Raw genomic sequence first — 18,855 nt, 5'->3', positions numbered from 1 at the left:
GGTGGTGCTGTGGTAAATCTTATGCCCTATTCGGTCTTCAAGAGATTGGGTTTGCCTGATGAAGAATTGATCAAGACCAATATGGTGCTCAATGGATTTGAAGGCAAAGAGAAAACTGAAGCCAAAGGTGTGATGTATGTGGAGCTTACAGTCGGAAGCAAAACTTTGGCTACTGCATTCTTTGTCGCTGAGGTGCAAGGTAACTACAACGTCATACTAGGCCACGATTGGGCTCATGCAAACCAGTGCGTGCCATCCACTATGCACCAGTTTTTGATTCAGTGGGTTGATGATGAAGTGGAAGTTATTCACGCGGATAACTCGGTCTGTGTTGCTTTGGCCGATGCATTGGTGGATTGGCAACATCCCAATGCTACTTGCTTGACGGGACGTGACTTATCAGAATTTGATTTTCTCAGCGCAACCAAGAATGGTTTTGTGCCCGTCTCTTTAAAGCCGAGTGAATGCAATCGGCTCCAAGGTATGATATGTTTAAATGGATCCTAATTCCGAGTGGTTACAAAAACGTCTTGTAAAGTATCGGTCCAATGAGAACAATATGTATGAGTCTATAGAGGAGTTGGATGACATGGATAAACTTGGACAAGGTTTTACATCAGCCGATCTGTTAGAAGAGGTAGATATTGGAGATGGTTCAGTCACTTGACCGACATTTATAAACAAAAATTTGAAAGCCGATTGTAAGGCTAAGTTCATCGAGCTATTGAAAGAATATGTTTGTTGCTTTGCATGGGAATATCATGAGATGCCAGGATTAAGCCGAGAGCTAGTGGAACATCGGTTGCCTATAAAGGTCGGTTTTAGACCTCATAAACAGTCGGCCAGAAAATTTAATCCGAAAACATATGACCGGATCAAGGAAGAGATCGGTCGACTGCTTGATGCTAATTTCATTCGACCTTGCAGGTATGCCTAGTGGATTTCTAACATTGTCCCAGTAGAGAAGAAAGGATCTGGCAAGTTGAGGATGTGCATTGATTTCAGAGATTTGAATAGGGCTACACCCAAAGATGAGTATCCTATGCCAATAGCCGATATGCTTATTAATGATGCTTCTGGACGTAAGGTTATTAGCTTTCTAGATGGTAATGCCGGATACAATCAAATTTTTATGGCCGAAGAGGACATGTACAAAACGGCTTTCCGATGTCCTGGTTTCCTTGGTTTATTCAAGTGGACAGTGATGACATTCGGATTAAAAATGCTGGCGCCACATATCAAAGGGCTATGAATTTGATTTTTCATGATTTACTCGGTGTCATACTTGAAGTTTATATTGATGATATTGTTGTCAAATCGGATGCTTTTGAGTCTCACTTGGCCGATTTGCGTTTAGCTTTTGAAAGAATGAAAAAGTATGGACTGAAAATGAATCCTTTGAAGTGTGCTTTCGGCATGTCAGCTGGCAAGTTTTTGGATTTCATTATTCATGAAGATGGTATAGAGATTGATCCCAAAAAGATAGAGGCTATACAGAAAGTGGAGGCTCCAACATGCAAGAGAGATATGCAAAAGTTCCTTGGCAAGGTCAATTATTTGAGAAAGTTCATAGCTAATCTATCAGGGAAAGTTGATGCATTTGCTCCTATCCTTCGGTTAAAGAATGATGCTAATTTCACTTGAGGGGCAAAACAGCAAGAAGCATTTGATATGATCAAGAATTATTTGTGCACTCCTCCGGTGATGAGAGCACCCAAGCATAGGGAACCCTTCAGACTTTAATTGCAGCAAAGGAAGGAGTTATTGGTGCTGTTCTAACTCAAGAGACCGAAGGAAAAGAGCATGCCATTACTTATTTGAGCCGCCGCTTATTGGACGCAGAGACAAGGTATACATTTATTGAGAAATTATGTCTATGCTTATATTATGCTTGCACAAAACTGAGACATTATTTAGTGCCGAGTGTTTGTGTAGTAGCTTATCAAACCGATGTCATTAAATACATGTTGCATAGGCCAATTCTTAGTGGTAGAATTGGCAAGTGGGCTTATGCTTTGATTGAATATGATTTGGCTTATGAATCTCTAAAATCCATGAAAGGCCAAATTGTTGCTAATTTCATTGTTGAACATCGGATTAATAACAAGCATGATGTTGATATGAACCTTGTTTCATTAGTACCATGGAGATTATACTTTGATGGTTCAGTTTGTAGCAATGGCCAAGGTGTTGGTATTGTTTATATATCTCCTCATGGTGCTGTTTTTGAAGCCTCATGCTGCTTAGAATATTTTTGCACAAACAATCAAGCCGAATATGAAGCATTGTTATTCGGCCTAGAGATGTTACTTGCTATAGGTGTTACACATATTGAGGCTTATGGTGATTCGTTACTAGTGGTGCAGCAAATATCCAAAGTCTTTCAGTGTTTGGACGAATCACTTAATGTTTACCTTGATAAATGTCTAGATATAATCTCTACTTTGGATTGTTTTAGCATTGCACATATATCTAGACATGACAACTGGAGAGCAAATGAGTTGGCACAGCAAGCATCTGGATACCATATTGATCATGGCATGTTTCATATTTCTCAAAGTCCGATGTCTTGTCTTACCAGTATAGAAGAGGCCGAACCAGAACCCACTGATTCGGCCATTAACAAAAAATCTAGTGCAGGTGACAATCCCGACTGGAGGAAGCCCATTGTTTATTACTTGTGCAATCCGAGTGAAAGGGTGGACAGGGTTGTTCGGCGTATGGCTTTCAAGTATACAATGAGAGATGATGGTCTTTATCGCCGAACAGTCGATGATGTTCTTCTAAAGTGTTTGGATGAGGACCAGGCAAGAGTTGCTATGGGAGAGGTACATGAAGGCATTTGTGGCACTCACCAGTCGGCTCCCAAGATGAAATGGTTATTGCAACATGCTGGGTTTTATTGGCCGACTATGATTAATGATTGCTTCAGATATTATAAAGGGTGCGAAGCTTGTCAAAAATTTGGTGATATTCAATTGGCTCCTGCTGCTATGTTGCATCCTATTATCAAGCCGTGGCCTTTCAGAGGATGGGGTTTAGACTTTATTGGGCAAATTCATCCATCTTCCTCAAAGGGGCATCAGTTCGTATTGGTGGCAACTGATTATTTCACTAAATGGTCTGAAGCAGTACCTCTCAAGAACATGACCCATACAGAGGTAATTCAATTCATAACCGAGCACATTATTCATAGATTCGGTATTCGTCAAACGTTAACAACAGATCAAGGTTCATCTTTCATGTCACACCAAGTCAGAGAGTTTGTCGGATCTTATAACATAAAGTTGCTCAATTCCTCTCCATATTATGCCCAAGCTAATGGACAAGCTGAGTCTAGCAATAAAATTGTAATCAAACTCATCAAGAAAAAGATTGAAGATAATCCAAGGAGATGGCATGAGTTTTTGTCTGAAGCTTTGTGGGCACATAGAATTTCAAGGCATGGTGCTATGAAGGTGACCCCATATGAACTAGTATATGGTCAAGAGGCCGTTTTACCAGTGGAAGTAAATTTGAATGCTTTGAGAATAGCCAAACAAAATGATTTATCGGCAGTAGACTTCTATAACTTGATGATGGACAATATTGATGAGGTTGCCGACAAACGTTTGGTTGCTTTGAAGTCCATAGAGAGAGACAAGTTGAGGGTTGCAAGAGCTTACAATAAGAAATTTAAGTTGAAGAATTTTCAAATTGGTGATCTCGTCTATAAAGTGATTCTGCCGATTGGTTCAAGAGATAGAAAATTCGGGAAGTGGTCTCCAAGTTGGGAAGGTCCTTTTAGAATTACAAGAGTTGTTCCCGGAAATTCATATTTGGTGGAATCAATACAAGGGGCATTGTTACCTCGGGCTCTCAATGGCAAATATTTGAAGAAGTACCACCCGAGTGTGTGGCAGGAAGCCTAAGTAGGCAATGGCCGATATACGATTATCGCCCTTAGCACAAACATGGCCGATACATAATTATCACCGTGAGAAAAATAAATGGCCGATGGAGTGTTGATATTGTCCTTAGAACAAACACTATGCATATTATTTTTCGGCATGCAAGCTTTGCCGAAAAACAGGGGGGCATGTGTTGACACCTGATTTTGGCAAGATACAGATCGCAATGAAGATGGTCTCGAGTGAACGGGTTTTCAGCATGAAAAGATTCACGTCGCCGAGTGGAACCACTTTGATGTTTCGGTTATATTCATTCGACTTTATCTTACGGACCGAAACTATACTCTGAGTGGCATAGTTCAATGTTCCGAGTGGTTTTTGGCCAATCACGTCTTCAAGATGACCTCGGATGAAGGAGCACTCTTAAGGAATTGTCTTCGTCTCGTCGAGGCAATCGATTTTGATATATAAATCATCTCAATCCGAGTTCATTTGCAAAAGTTAGAGGCAATATACTGCAGACTGAACCTCAAGGGAAATATGGCGCGAGGTGCCAGACACTTGTCTGATAGGTTGCGCGAGTAATTCGGCCATCAATACGGCCTTGAATCAAAAAACTTTCAACATGGAAAAGTTTTGTCTCGTCGAGCCGATCAATTTTCATATATAATTCGTCTCAATCTGAGATCATATGAGGCCTGGAGAGACAAATCAAGATCGGGCTATGTTTTCAGTCGGAAATCCGAGTGAAAAGTTTACCATCCGAGTGAAAGTTTACGGTCGAGTGAAAGTTTACGGCCGAGTGAAAGTTTGCTGACCGGATGAACTTATTATTATCCAAGTGGAAATATAGTCATCCGAGTGAAAATATGATCATCCGAGTGAAATTGTCGTCCAGGTGAAAATATTCCGAGTGAAAAGATTACCATCAGAACGAAAACTTGCCGATTGAATAAGATAGTGCCTTCCGAGTGGAAATATAGTCATCCGAGTGAATAAGATAGTGCCTTCCGAGTGTAAATATAGTCATCCGAGTGGAAATATAGTCATCCGAGTGAAAGATTGTCTTCCAGTGAAAAAGTCCAATCGGACGATCCGAGTGAAAGTATCTAATATCCGAGTGGATGAGCTCAAGTCCGAGTGAAATTGAACATGTGCTCGAAAGTTTATCAAAATGACCTTGGATGAAGAAGTGTTCAATAAAGAAGTTGTGTGTATCATCAAGACGGTAAATTTTGATTTTGGAGTCATCATCATCAGAGATAATATATAGCTTACAAATTCACTACGAGACTCGGATAATCCAGTCTACTGCAAAACCGAGTCCGACTGGAAGATAAAGATGACCTCGAAAAGTATTCAAGATGGACTTATTTGGAAAAATGATCAACATGAGAGTTGTTCGTATCGTCGAGGCGCACAAGTTTGATATTTGGTCCGTCTCGATCGGAGATCATATGCAAGCCTGGCGGCCCGCGCAAGAAGGAAGACAGAGTTTGGGGCAGATTCAGACTGAATCCGAGTTGGAATAGAATTAGGACTCTAGGACGTGAATTGATGTAATTTTTCTTGTAAGGAAAGCCTAGATGAATCCTTTACTTGTACGGGAAGTCCAGCCGCCTCTTATATATGTTGGGGGTGACGGCCGATTGAACAACACACAATCGAACAAATCAATATACTACTTTTTCATCTACGTTTTATCTCTCCACCGTTTTTCTCTCTCGTTCTTCACTGTTCTTCGTGTTTGAGAGCTGAGAATCCCGAGGCTCTAGGGGTGAGCGAATCGACCTAGGGCAGCCCATAGCCGCCGCAATCCCTGACGGGGTCCCTCCCGGGTGCGCGGGGTTTCGGGTCTGCAAAAGCACCCGCCGACTGTCTTGCGTATCGCGTTGTCGGTCGGGTCTCCTTTGACGTGAGCTGCGGTGCATCACCCCCGGCGTCGAGGGTACACGTGACGTGTTCGTGTGTCAACAGAAAGATGATGCAAGGATGCAATGGTTTGAGCTCTCGACTAATGATACGATCAAGCTAGTCCCTAGAGAGCCCCCCTTGATAGTACGACAATTGATCCTACAACCCGGTCTCCCAACTACCACTATGAGACCAGTAAAATAGAAAACCTATCAAGGGCAAACCTTTGCCTTGCACATAGTCCACTTGAGCTAGATGATGACGATCTTGACTTCCTCAAGTTGGACCACCTTTCTTGATTGTGTTGGCTCGATGAAGACTAGTTGATTGCTCCCCCATACTCCACTATGGGTGAGCCACTCTTTGGCACATCTTCACAATTCCATTGACACCACAATGGACAACAAGCTTCAAGCTTGATTGCTCCCCCATACTCCATTATGGGTGAGCCACTCTTCGAGTTGCTCCACTTGAACTTGCACACTGCAAACTTGATGACGATCACCACTTAATGTCATCCTCCATGGGTTGTATGAGATCTTCCACTTGACGCAAGACCATGGAAACATACCTAACCCCACAAAGAACTCTCGCGTAGACCATGGGTTAGTACACAAAGCGTAATGGACAATGCTTACCATACCATGGGATCACTTGATCCCTCTCGGTACTTCTTCTACGCTTTGTGAGTTGATCAACTTGATTCACTCTTGACTTAGTCTTGATCAACATTGAATCTTTCCAACTCTCATTTGGATGATGTCTTGAAGGTAACCATGAATGATCACACAATCTTCTTCTTCAAGACATGCTTGCAATAAGCTCAACTCACACATGACCAATCTTTGGATAATTCCTTGAAAAGCACTTTGGCCATCTCAACTCACTCATGACCAATCTTTGGATAATTCCTTGAAAAGCACTTTGGCCATCTCATAAACTCCTTGAAACCAACACATGGACTTCAAGACAATCCTATGGACAAATCCTTCAAATATAACTCAAGGCAACCGTTAGTCCATAGAGATTGTCATCAATTACCAAAACCACACATGGGGGCACCACATGTCCTTTCAGCTATGCTAGCAGTATTACAGGAGAAGTATCAGCTATGCTAGCAATAATACAGTAGAAGAAGCAGAGTGTGTTCTGTTATACTATTAGGCAATTGAGCATAGATCAAGTGTTTCTTTCCGCACTTGCATAAATGTTATTTGGGTATAACTCCAGGCCTTATTTTTTTACTTCTCCATTTGTACCACCCTGCAATTGGAAGAAGCAGTGTACAAATAACATTCTACATACAAGAGATCAAGAACAAGAACTGAAATTGCTATTACCATTACCTGTGATATAAATAGTGGGAACTTTGAATCAACTGCTTTGTGGTACCTGGAAGAGTTATTGTCCATCATTTGGTCAGGAAGTGTGTTCTACTAAGTGTACAAACTGAAGCTGCATGAAAAACAGAAGAATGGAGACAAAGCCTACTTGAGGATAGATTGAACTGACCTCTGGAAATAGTCTGGTCTATTGCAAGGCATTATGACAACAGCGACGACAGAGAGATTAGGCTAATCCTGTAGAGCATGTATGCGAGCTGCGAACTCCTTCCCAGAGTGACTTGATGACGCACTGGATCTCGATCCAATTCGATATGCCTGCTCCCGAATTGTGTCGACCAGCTCACATATCGATCTCCTCTAGGAAGTAGGATGGAGGCGGCAGAGTCGATCCAGGGAAGATCCATGGGGTTGGCGGCGAGGCACGGCCGCAGTGGTGAGAGGAGGGGGCGGGGCGAGGCCGTGCTGGGGATAAGGGCCGGCGGGGCGAGGCCCTAGTGGGGATAGGAGGAGACGGGGCAAGGCCGTGGTGGTGGAGGTGGGGGGCGGGGCCGCCGGCCGATGTCGTGCCGAGAGAGGATGTGGTGTGCTGCAGAGTAGGCGCCGTGCTACAGAGGAGGCGGCTGGCGGAGGAAGAAGTAAGGAGTGGAGAAAGCAAAGTGATAGTGTACTGGAGAGATCGAGATAGTGATAGTGCGACGGGTTACATCCTGTTGCTCTTTTTTTATTTTACTTTTCACCGGCTGCTCCTTATTAGTGTTTCTTTGGTTGCTTTTCTCTCTCTTTTGCAATCCAACCTCTGGTTGCTTTTCTATCACCTAAATAGGCCACCCAGATTAAACAGTACATCGACCAAATGGATCACCGGCCGTGTCTCTTTTGTTTAAATGTTGTATCTATGATCGACAACCCATTCGGTGAAAGTAATATTATATGGGTTTCTCTCAAAATAATTATGCATTCACAAATTCATTTTTTATTGATAACCGTTTTGTTCATTTGATTTATATACAAAATATATGGTTTAGAAATTTAGTTATTTTATTGATAGCCCTATTGGTCATTTGATTTATATTAGCAGCAAACGTTGTTTAGTTCCTTTTTTATCGAGCGTATCCGGTATGATAGTGTGGTTCAGTCATCATCATTTTATGATACTATTTTTTTATTAATATTTTTATTATTAAGCATAACAAAATTTCTTTATCATCAAGGTCATCTTGTGGTCTCTGGATGTTAAATTTCATGGAGTACTTCACGGGAGAGAGTTTGTCCGACACTCCCGAACAGGTACATTTTGCATCGTATCATGATACTAATTATTTTGTGTTGTATCATTATTTGAAAACTAAGTCTTATTACTACTTCACTTTAGGTTCACATGACAGATTTTAGAACAAAATTAGATGTCATTTTAGTCGACTCGGAATTCAATGATGACGATATAAGAAACCGAGACTTGGATGATGATGAAACCAACACGGATCCCACTGATTGTATGATTTTCGAAAGACCTCCTAACAAATCTAAAGCATCCAACTCATCGTCACAAGTTGAGCTCATCTCGCAATCATTTATCCTTTCGCCGTCTGTCATTCCAACAAACGACAACTTAATAGATGAATTTTGCTTGTTCATCAGCATGGTTGATGATGTCCCGATGCTAGAGTAAGACACATTTTTGCAATTCATTTTTGTTCCTATTACTCTTGTATAATGACAGAATTCCCATTTCACAGGAGCGAATGGGTGAAAAGCTCTCAGCCTTACCCTATTAGTTTAAACTTGAAACAATTAAACAACATATTAAAAAATGATGAGTACATGGATGCTGATTGTTTTAACATGGCTGTGAGGATACTAGCGTGCCACGACGTCCGGCTTGCTAGAGACGTCCCAGTACACTATATGGATCTGCGATTCTGTGTAAGTTATTTTAATCACATTTTACATTTTGCCTCATTCTACTAATATTTTCTTACAATATTGTAGTCCATGTCCCACTATGCACGAGTCCCAAGTCATCGTGACGGTATGGACATTGTATGTTGGCACAATTGTTTGATAGCTGGCTGATACGTCCATTTTGCGTCATGCTTTTATGTTAATATTTGTTGCATTATGGGCTGTTATTTCACGTTATGTCATTAATACTTATGGCTATTCTCTCTTATTTTACAAGGTTTACCATGAAGAGGGGGAATGCCGGCAGTTGGAATTCTGGCTGGAAAAGGAGCAAATATTGGAGACCTATTCTGCGCAACTCCAAAAGTCCTGAAACTCCACGGAATATCTTAAAATAAATAAAAAAATCGTCGCCAAAGATGAAGGCCGGGGGGCCCACACCCTGCTCACCAGGGTGGAGGGCGCGCCCCTCCCCCCTGGGCGCGCCCCCCTACCTCGTGGGCCCCCTGGTGGCTCTCCGATGCCCATCTTCTCCTATATGAAGTCTTTCGATGAGAAAAAAAATTATAAGCAACCTTTCGGGATGAGACTCCGCCGCCACGAGGCGGAACCTTGGCGGAACCAATCTAGGGCTCCGGCAGAGCTGTTCTGTCGGGGACACTTCCCTCCGGGAGGGGGAAATCATCACCATCGTCATCACCAACGCTCCTCTCATCGGGAGAGGGCAATCTCCATCAACATCTTCACTAGCACCATCTCATCTCCAAACCCTAGTTCATCTCTTGTATCCAATTCTTGTCTCTAAGTCCAGGATTGGTGCTAGTAGGTTGCTAGTAGTGTTGATTACTCCTTGTAGTTGATGCTAGTTGGTTTACTTGGTGGAAGATCATATGTTCAGATCCTTTATGCATACTATTACTCCTATGATTATGAACATGAATATGCTTTGTGAGTAGTTACGTTTGTTCCTGAGGACACGGGAGAAGTCTTGCTATTAGTAGTCATGTGAATTTGGTATTCGTTCGATATTTTGATGAGATGTATGTTGTCTAACCTCTAGTGGTGTTATGTGAACGTCGACTACATAACACTTCACCATTATTTGGGCCTATAGGAAGGCATTGGGAAGTAATAAGTAGATGATGGGTTGCTAGAGTGACAGAAGCTTAAACCCTAGTTTATGCGTTGCTTCGTAAGGGGCTGATTTGGATCCATATGTTTCATGCTATGGTTAGATTTACCTTAATACTTTTGTTGTAGTTGCGGATGCTTGCAATAGAGGTTAATCATAAGTGGGATGCTTGTTCAAGTAAGAACAGCACCCAAGCACCGGTCCACCCACATATCAAATTATCAAAGTACCGAACGCGAATCATATGAGCGTGATGAAAACTAGCTTGACGATATTCCCATGTGTCCTCGGGAGCTCTTTTCCTTATATAAGAATTTGTCCGGCTTGTCCTTTGCTACAAAAAGGATTGGGCCACCTTGCTGCACCTTATTTACTTTTGTTACTTGTTGCTCGTTACAATTTACCTTATCACAAAACTATCTGTTACCACTTATTTCAGTACTTGCAGAGAATACCTTGCTGAAAACCGCTTATCATTTCCTTCTGCTCCTCGTTGGGTTCGACACTCTTACTTATCGAAAGGACTACGATAGATCCCCTATACTTGTGGGTCATCAAGACTCTTTTCTGGCGCCGTTGCCGAGGAGTGTAGCACCTTTGGTAGGTGGAATTTGGTAAGGAAAAATTTATATAGTGTGCTGAAATTTTCTGTCACTTGTTACTATGGAAACTGAATCTCTGAGGGGCTTGTTCGGGGTATCTTCACCCCGTCCAGTAGAGCAAAGAGTTTCTCCTCAACCTACTGAACCTATTGAAAATTAAACTCCTTTTACATTTCCCTTCGGGTATTATGGAAAAATTGCTGGCTAATACTTTTACGGGAGATGGGACAAAGCATCCCGACGAGCATCTACGCTATTTGGATGATATTTGTGGATTATTTAAGCTTGCAGGTATACCCGATGATGTTGTTAGGAAGAAGGCTTTCCCTTTATCTTTGGAGAGAGACGCATCGACATGGTATAGGCTATGTGATGATACGAGATCGTGGAACTATAAAAGAATGAAATTGGAATTTCATCAAAAGTATTACCCTATGCATCTTGTTCATCGTGATCGCAATTATATATATAATTTTTGGCCTCGTGAAGGAGAAAGCATCGCTCAAGCTTGGGGGAGGCTTAAATCAATGTTATATTCATGCCCCAATCATGATCTCTCAAAATTGACAATTCTCCAGAATTTTTATGCTCGGCTTTCTGATAACAATCGCACCATGCTCGATACTTCTTGTGCTGGCTCTTTTATGATGAAGACTATTGAATTCAGATGGAATTTATTAGATAGAATTAAACGCAACTCTGAAGATTGGGACCTCAAAGAAGGTAAGGAGTCAGGTATGACACCTAAGTTTGATTGTGTTAAATCTTTTATGGATACCGATATTTTCCGTAAGTTTAGCACTAAATATGAACTTGACCCTGAGATAGTAGCTTCTTTCTGTGAATCTTTTGCTACTTATGTTGATCTCCCCAAGGAGAAGTGGTTTAAATATCATCCTCCCATAGAAGTAAAAGTAGCTGCACCTATTAAAGTTGAAGAAAAGACCATCACTTATAATGATCCTATTGTTCCCACCTCTTATGTTGAGAAACCACCTTTCCCTGCTAGAGTAAAGGATCATGCTAAAGCTTCAACTGTTGTTCGTAAAAGCAATACTAGAACTTATACACCTCCTGAGCAAGTCAAAGTAGAACCTAATATTGCTATTGTTAAAGATCTCTTGTCTGATAATATTGATGGGCATGTCATTGAATTCTCTGGTGAAACTGCTAGAATTGCTAAACCCTGTGATAGAGATAAACATAGACCTGTGGTAGGCGTGCCTGTTATTTCTGTTAAAATAGGAGATCACTGTTATCATGACTTATGTGATATGGGTGCTAGTGCTAGTGTTATACCCATTGACTTATATAAAGAAATTATGCATGATATCGCACCTGCTGAGTTAGAAGATATTGATGTTACAATTAAACTTGCCAATAGAGATACTATATCTGCAATGGGAATTGTTAGAGATGTTGAAGTCTTGTGTGGGAAAACCAAATATCCCGCTGACTTTCTTGTTCTTGGTTCTCCACAAGATAGCTTTTGTCCCATTATTTTTGGTAGACCCTTCTTGAATACTGTTAATGCTACGAAAGACTGCAAAAAGAATGTTGTTACTGTTGGCTTGGATGATATGGTTCATGAGTTTAATTTCTCTAAATTCAGTAAACAACATCGTGAGGAAGAATTTCCTAGTAAGGATGAAATTATTGGTCTTGCTTCTATTGCTGTACCTCCTAGTGATCCTTTAGAACACTATTTTCTAGACCATGAAAATGATATGTTTATGAATGAAAGAAAGGAAATAGATGAAATATTCTTTAAACAGGAACCTATTCTGAAACACAATTTTCCTGTTGAAATCCTAGGGGATCCTCCTCCACCCAAGGGTGATCCCGTTTTTGAGCTTAAACCGTTGCCTGATAATCTTAAGTATGCTTATCTTGATGAAAAGAAAATATATCCTGTTATTATTAGTGCTAACCTTTCAGAGCATGAAGAAGAAAGATTATTGAAAACTCTGAAGAAGCACCGTGCCGCTATTGGATATACTCTTGATGATCTTAAGGGCATTAGTCCCACTCTATGTCAGCATAAAATAAATTTGGAAGCGGATGCTAAACCAGTATGTGATCCTCAACGACGTTTGAATCCTAAAATGAAAGAAGTTGTAAGGAAGGAAATACTCAAGCTTCTGGAGGCAGGTATAATTTATCCCGTTGCTTATAGTCAGTGGGTAAGTCCTGTCCATTGTGTCCCTAAGAAGGGAGGTATTACTGTTGTCCCTAATGATAAAGATGAATTGATTCCTCAAAGAATTATTACGGGTTATAGGATGGTAATTGATTTCCGCAAATTAAATAAAGCCACTAAGAAAGATCATTACCCCTTACCTTTTATTGATCAAATGCTAGAAAGATTATGCAAACATACACATTATTGCTTTCTAGATGGTTATTCTGGTTTCTCTCAAATACCTGTGTCGGCTAAAGATCAATCAAAGACTACTTTTACATGCCCTTTTGGTACTTTTGCTTATAGACGTATGCCTTTTGGTTTATGTAATGCACCTGCTACCTTTCAAAGATGCATGATGGCTATATTCTCTATTTTTTGTGAAAAAATTTGTGAGGTTTTCATGGATGACTTTTCCGTCTATGGTTCCTCTTTTGATGATTTCTTGAGCAATCTTGATTGAGTTTTGCATAGATGTGAAGAAACTAATCTTGTCTTGAATTGGGAAAAGTGCCACTTTATGGTTAATGAAGGTATTGTCTTGGGGCACAAAGTTTCTGAAAGAGGTATTGAAGTTGATAAAGCCAAGGTTGACGCTATTGAAAAGATGCCATGTCCCAAGGACATCAAAGGTATAAGAAGTTTCCTTGGTCACGCCGGATTTTATAGGAGGTTCATTAAGGACTTCTCAAAAATTTCTCGGCCTCTGACTAATTTATTACAAAAAGATCTACCGTTTGTCTTTGATGATGATTGTGTAGAAGCATTTGAAATACTTAAGAAAGCATTAGTCTCTGCACCTATTGTTCAGCCACCTGATTGGAATTTACCCTTTGAAATTATGTGTGATGCTAGTGATTATGCTGTAGGTGCTGTTCTAGGGCAGAGAGTTGATAAGAAATTAAATGTTATCCATTATGCTAGTAAGACTCTAGACAATGCTCAAAGAAATTATGCTACTATCGAAAAGGAACTTTTAGCAGTTGTGTTTGCTTGTGATAAATTCAGACCCTATATTGTTGATTCTAAAGTAACTATTCACACTGATCATGCTGCTATTAAATATCTTATGGAAAAGAAAGATGCTGAACCTAGACTTATTAGATGGGTTCTCTTGCTGCAAGAATTTGATTTGCATATTGTTGATAGAAAAGGAGCTGAGAACCCAGTTACAGACAACTTATCTAGGTTAGAGAATGTTCTTGATGACCCACTACCTATTGATGATAGCTTTCCTGATGAACAATTAAATGTCATAAGCACTTCTCGTAGCACTCCATGGTATGCTGATTATGCTAATTATATTGTTGCTAAATTTATACCACCTAGCTTCACATACCAACAAAAGAAAAAGTTCTTTTATGATTTGAGAGATTACTTTTGGGATGACCCACATCTTTATAAAGAAGGAGTAGATGGTGTTATTAGACGTTGTGTACCTGAGCATGAACAGGAACAGATCCTACGCAAGTGTCACTCCGAAGCTTATGGAGGACACCACGCTGGAGATAGAACTGCACATAAGGTATTGCAATCTGGTTTTTATTGGCCTACTCTCTTCAAGGATGCCCGTAAGTTTGTTTTATCTTGTGATGAATGTCAAATAATTGGTAATATTAGTAGACGTCAATAAATGCCTATGAATTATTCACTTGTTATTGAACCATTTGATGTTTGGGGTTTTGATTATATGGGACCTTTTCCTGCCTCCAATTGATACACTCATATTTTAGTTGCTGTTGATTACGTTACTAAGTGGGTAGAAGCTATTCCAACTAGTAGTGCTGATCATAACACTTCTATTAAAATGCTTAAGGAAGTTATTTTTCCGAGGTTTGGAGTCCCTAGATTTTTAATGACTGATGGTGGTTCACACTTTATTCATGGTGCTTTCCGTAAAATGGTTGCCAAATATGACATTAATCATAGAATTGCATCTCCTTATCACCCACAGTCTAGTGGTCAAGTAGAATTGAGTAATAGAGAGCTCAAATTAATTTTGCAAAAGACTATTAATAGGTCTAGAAAGAATTGGTTCAAGAAACTTGATGATGCATTATGGGCATATAGAACTGCATATAAGAATCCTATGGGTATGTCTCCGTATAAAATGGTTTATGGAAAAGCATGTCACTTACCTCTCGAACTAGAACATAAGGCATATTGGGCTATTAAAGAGCTTAACTATGATTTCAAACTTGCCGGTGAGAAGAGGTTATTTGATATTAGCTCACTTGATGAATGGAGAACCCAAGCCTACAAAAATGCCAAGTTGTTTAAAGAAAAAGTTAAAAGATGGCATGACAAAAGGATACAAAAGCGTGAGTTTAATGTAGGCGATTATGTATTGCTATACAACTCTCGTTTAAGATTTTTTGCAGGAAAACTTCTCTCTAAATGGGAAGGTCCCTACGTTATCGAGGAGGTCTATCGTTCTGGTGCCATAAAAATCAACAATTTCGAAGGCACAAATCCGAAGGTGGTAAACGGTCAAAGAATCAAGCACTATATCTCAGGTAATCCTATAAATGTTGAAACCAATGTTATTGAAACCGTAACCCCGGAGGAATACATAAGGGACACTTTCCAGAATGTTCCAGACTCCGAAAAGGAATAGGTATGTGGTACGGTAAGTAAACCGACTCCAAAACATTTTTAAGGCAATATTTCTCCGTTTTGGAATATTTAGAAAAATAGAAAAATAGGTAGCAGTCCAGGGAGGACACAAGCCCTCCACGAGGGTGGAGGGCGCGCCCTACCCCCCTGGGCGCGCCCCCCTACCTCGTGAGCACCTCGTGTGCCCTCTGGACTCCATTTTCCTGCACGATACGTATTTTGGTCGGTAAAAATTCATTATATATTCTCCCGAAGGATTTGACCCCCGTATCACGCAAATATCCCCTATTTTCGTTTCGAGCTGTTACCGTTGCAGATTTGAGAATTTCGGAGACTCGATCATCCTTCTATGAGGGTGAGCCTATGCCATGGAAGGGGACGACAAGCTTGCGTCATCAACAACACCTCCACCTCGAACAACAAAGAAGGGGACCTCATCACATGGGTATGGGCACTCCCCTTGGCAACTGCCAAGCTTGGGGGAGGTGCCCCGGTATCGTATCACCATCACAACTCCTATCTTTACTGTTTTTCTTAGTTCGATCCTATTAGTAGTATCTTGATTTAGTAGAATAAAGTCACGGCATGATCTAGTTTTGAAGTTTGCTTTATGATCCCTCTATGCAATCTAGTCTGTGAGCTATATAATAAAGATTAGTGTTGAGTCACGGGCTTGATTATTTTGCCATGATCTTGAGTGAATAAAAGAAAGAATAAAAAGAAACAAAGAGTTCATATTGATCTTATTGAGAGTAATGACTTCACATAGAAAGAGTATGATGATTAAAAAGTTGTTAGGAGTTGGCAAATATAGCTTTAGTCATCGTGGCAATTAATAGGAAGTAATAAGGAGAGAGAGGTTTCACATATAGATATACTATCATTGACATCTTTCATAATTGGGAGCACTCATTAAGTATGACATGCTAAAGAGTTGATGTTGGACAAGGAAGACAACGTAATGGGTTATGTTTTCTCGCATCTCAGTTAAAGTATATTGTCATGGATCATTCAAACATGTTGAGCTTGCCTTTCCCCCTCATGCTAGCCAAATTCTCAGAACCAAGTAGAGATACTACTTGTGCTTCCAAATACCCTTAAACCAGTTTAGCCATGAGAGTCCACCATATCTACCTATGGATTGAGTAAGATCCTTCAAGTAAGTTTTCATCGGTGCAAGCAATAAAAATTGCTCTTTAAATATGCAAGACTTATTAATGCAGAGAAATAAGCTTTGTACGAACTTGTTGTGGACGCAATAAAAGCGACGGACTGCATAATAAAGGTTCACATACAAGGGGCAATATAAAGTGACGTTCTTTTGCATTAAGATTTTGTGCATCCAACCATAAAAGCGCATGGCAACCTCTGCTTCCCTCTGCGAAGGGCCTATCTTTTATTATTATCCTCTATCTTATGCAAGAGTCAAGGTAATCTTCACCTTTCCCTTTTTCATTTTATCCTTTGGCAAGAACTTCATGGTGGGGTGATCCTGATATATATATCCAATTGGATGTACGTTAGCATGAACTATTATTGTTGACATCACCCAAAGGTGAATAAGTTCGGAGGCAGCATTATAAGCCCCAATCTTTCTCTGTGTCTGATTGAAACTTCATAACCACAAGTATTGCGTGAGTGTTAGCAATTATGAAGGACTAAGTGATAGTTGAGTATGTGGACTTGCTTTTAAGCTCTGACATAGACTCCTTCCGATGTTATGATAAATTGCAATTGCTTCAATGACTGAGGTTATAATTTGTTAGCGCCTAATAAGGTTTCTGATTCATACTTTTTCATTGTGAAAAGATCATCACTTGAACATAAGTAATCATATGACAAATCTATATATGTTGCTGTTATGAAACAATCATGATGCCTTCATGTCCGTATTTTATTTTTATCGACGCCTCTACCTCTAAACATGAGGACATATTTATTGTTATCGGCTTTTCGCTTGAGGACAAGCGAGGTCTAAGCTTGGGGGAGTTGATACGTCCATTTTGCGTCATGCTTTTATGTTAATATTTATTGCATTACGGGCTGTTATTTCACGTTATGTCACAATACTTATGGCTATTCTCTCTTATTTTACAAGGTTTACCATGAAGAGGGGGAATGCCGGCAGCTGGAATTCTGGCTGGAAAAGGAGCAAATATTGGAGACCTATTCTGCGCAACTCCAAAAGTCCTGAAACTCCACGGAATATCTTAAAATAAATAAAGAAAAGTCGTCGCCAAAGATGAAGGCCAGGGGGCCCACACCCTGCTCATGAGGGTGGGGGGCGCGCCCCTCCCCCTGGGCGCGCCCCCTACCTCGTGGGCCCCCTGGTGGCTCTCCGACGCCCATCTTCTCCTATATGAAGTCTTTCGATGAGAAAAAAAATTATAAGCAACCTTTCGGGACGAGACTCCGCCGCCACGAGGCGGAACCTTGGCGGAACCAATCTAGGGCTCCGGCAGAGCTGTTCTGTCGGGGACACTTCCCTCCGGGAGGGGGAAATCATCACCATCGTCATCACCAACGCTCCTCTCATTGGGAGAGGGCAATCTCCATCAACATCTTCACCAGCACCATCTCATCTCCAAACCCTAGTTCATCTCTTGTATCCAATTCTTGTCTCTAAGTCCGGGATTGGTGCTAGTAGGTTACTAGTAGTGTTGATTACTCCTTGTAGTTGATGCTAGTTGGTTTACTTGGTGGAAGATCATATGTTCAGATCCTTTATGCATACTTACCCCTATGATTATGAACATGAATATGCTTTGTGAGTAGTTACATTTGTTCATGAGGACACGGGAGAAGTCTTGCTATTAGTAGTCATGTGAATTTGGTATTCGTTCGATATTTTGATGAGATGTATGTTGTCTAACCTCTAGTGGTGTTATGTGAACGTCGACTACATAACACTTCACCATTATTTGGGCCTAGAGGAAGGCATTGGGAAGTAATAAGTAGATGATGGGTTGCTAGAGTGACAGAAGCTTAAACCCTAGTTTATGCGTTGCTTCGTAAGGGGCTGATTTGGATCCATATGTTTCATGCTATGGTTAGATTTACCTTAATACTTTTGTTGTAGTTGCGGATGCTTGCAATAGAGGTTAATCATAAGTGGGATGCTTGTTCAAGTAAGAACAGCACCCAAGCACCGGTCCACCCACATATCAAATTATCAAAGTACCGAACGCGAATCATATGAGCGTGATGAAAACTAGCTTGACGATATTCCCATGTGTCCTCGGGAGCTCTTTTCCTTATATAAGAATTTGTC

General features: G+C 40.7%; 1 pseudogene; it reads left to right on the top strand.

Moving 5' to 3' along the window:
* Positions 1 to 18,855, top strand: part of LOC147980863 (uncharacterized) — a 63,192-nt pseudogene that overhangs the window by 35,008 nt on the left and 9,329 nt on the right.

Source organism: Triticum urartu, chromosome 3A, assembly GCF_056163025.1.
Source record: "Triticum urartu cultivar PI428250 chromosome 3A, HENAU_Tu73, whole genome shotgun sequence".
Taxonomy (NCBI): Eukaryota; Viridiplantae; Streptophyta; class Magnoliopsida; order Poales; family Poaceae; genus Triticum; species Triticum urartu.
This window is presented reverse-complemented; position numbering and strand designations above follow the sequence as displayed.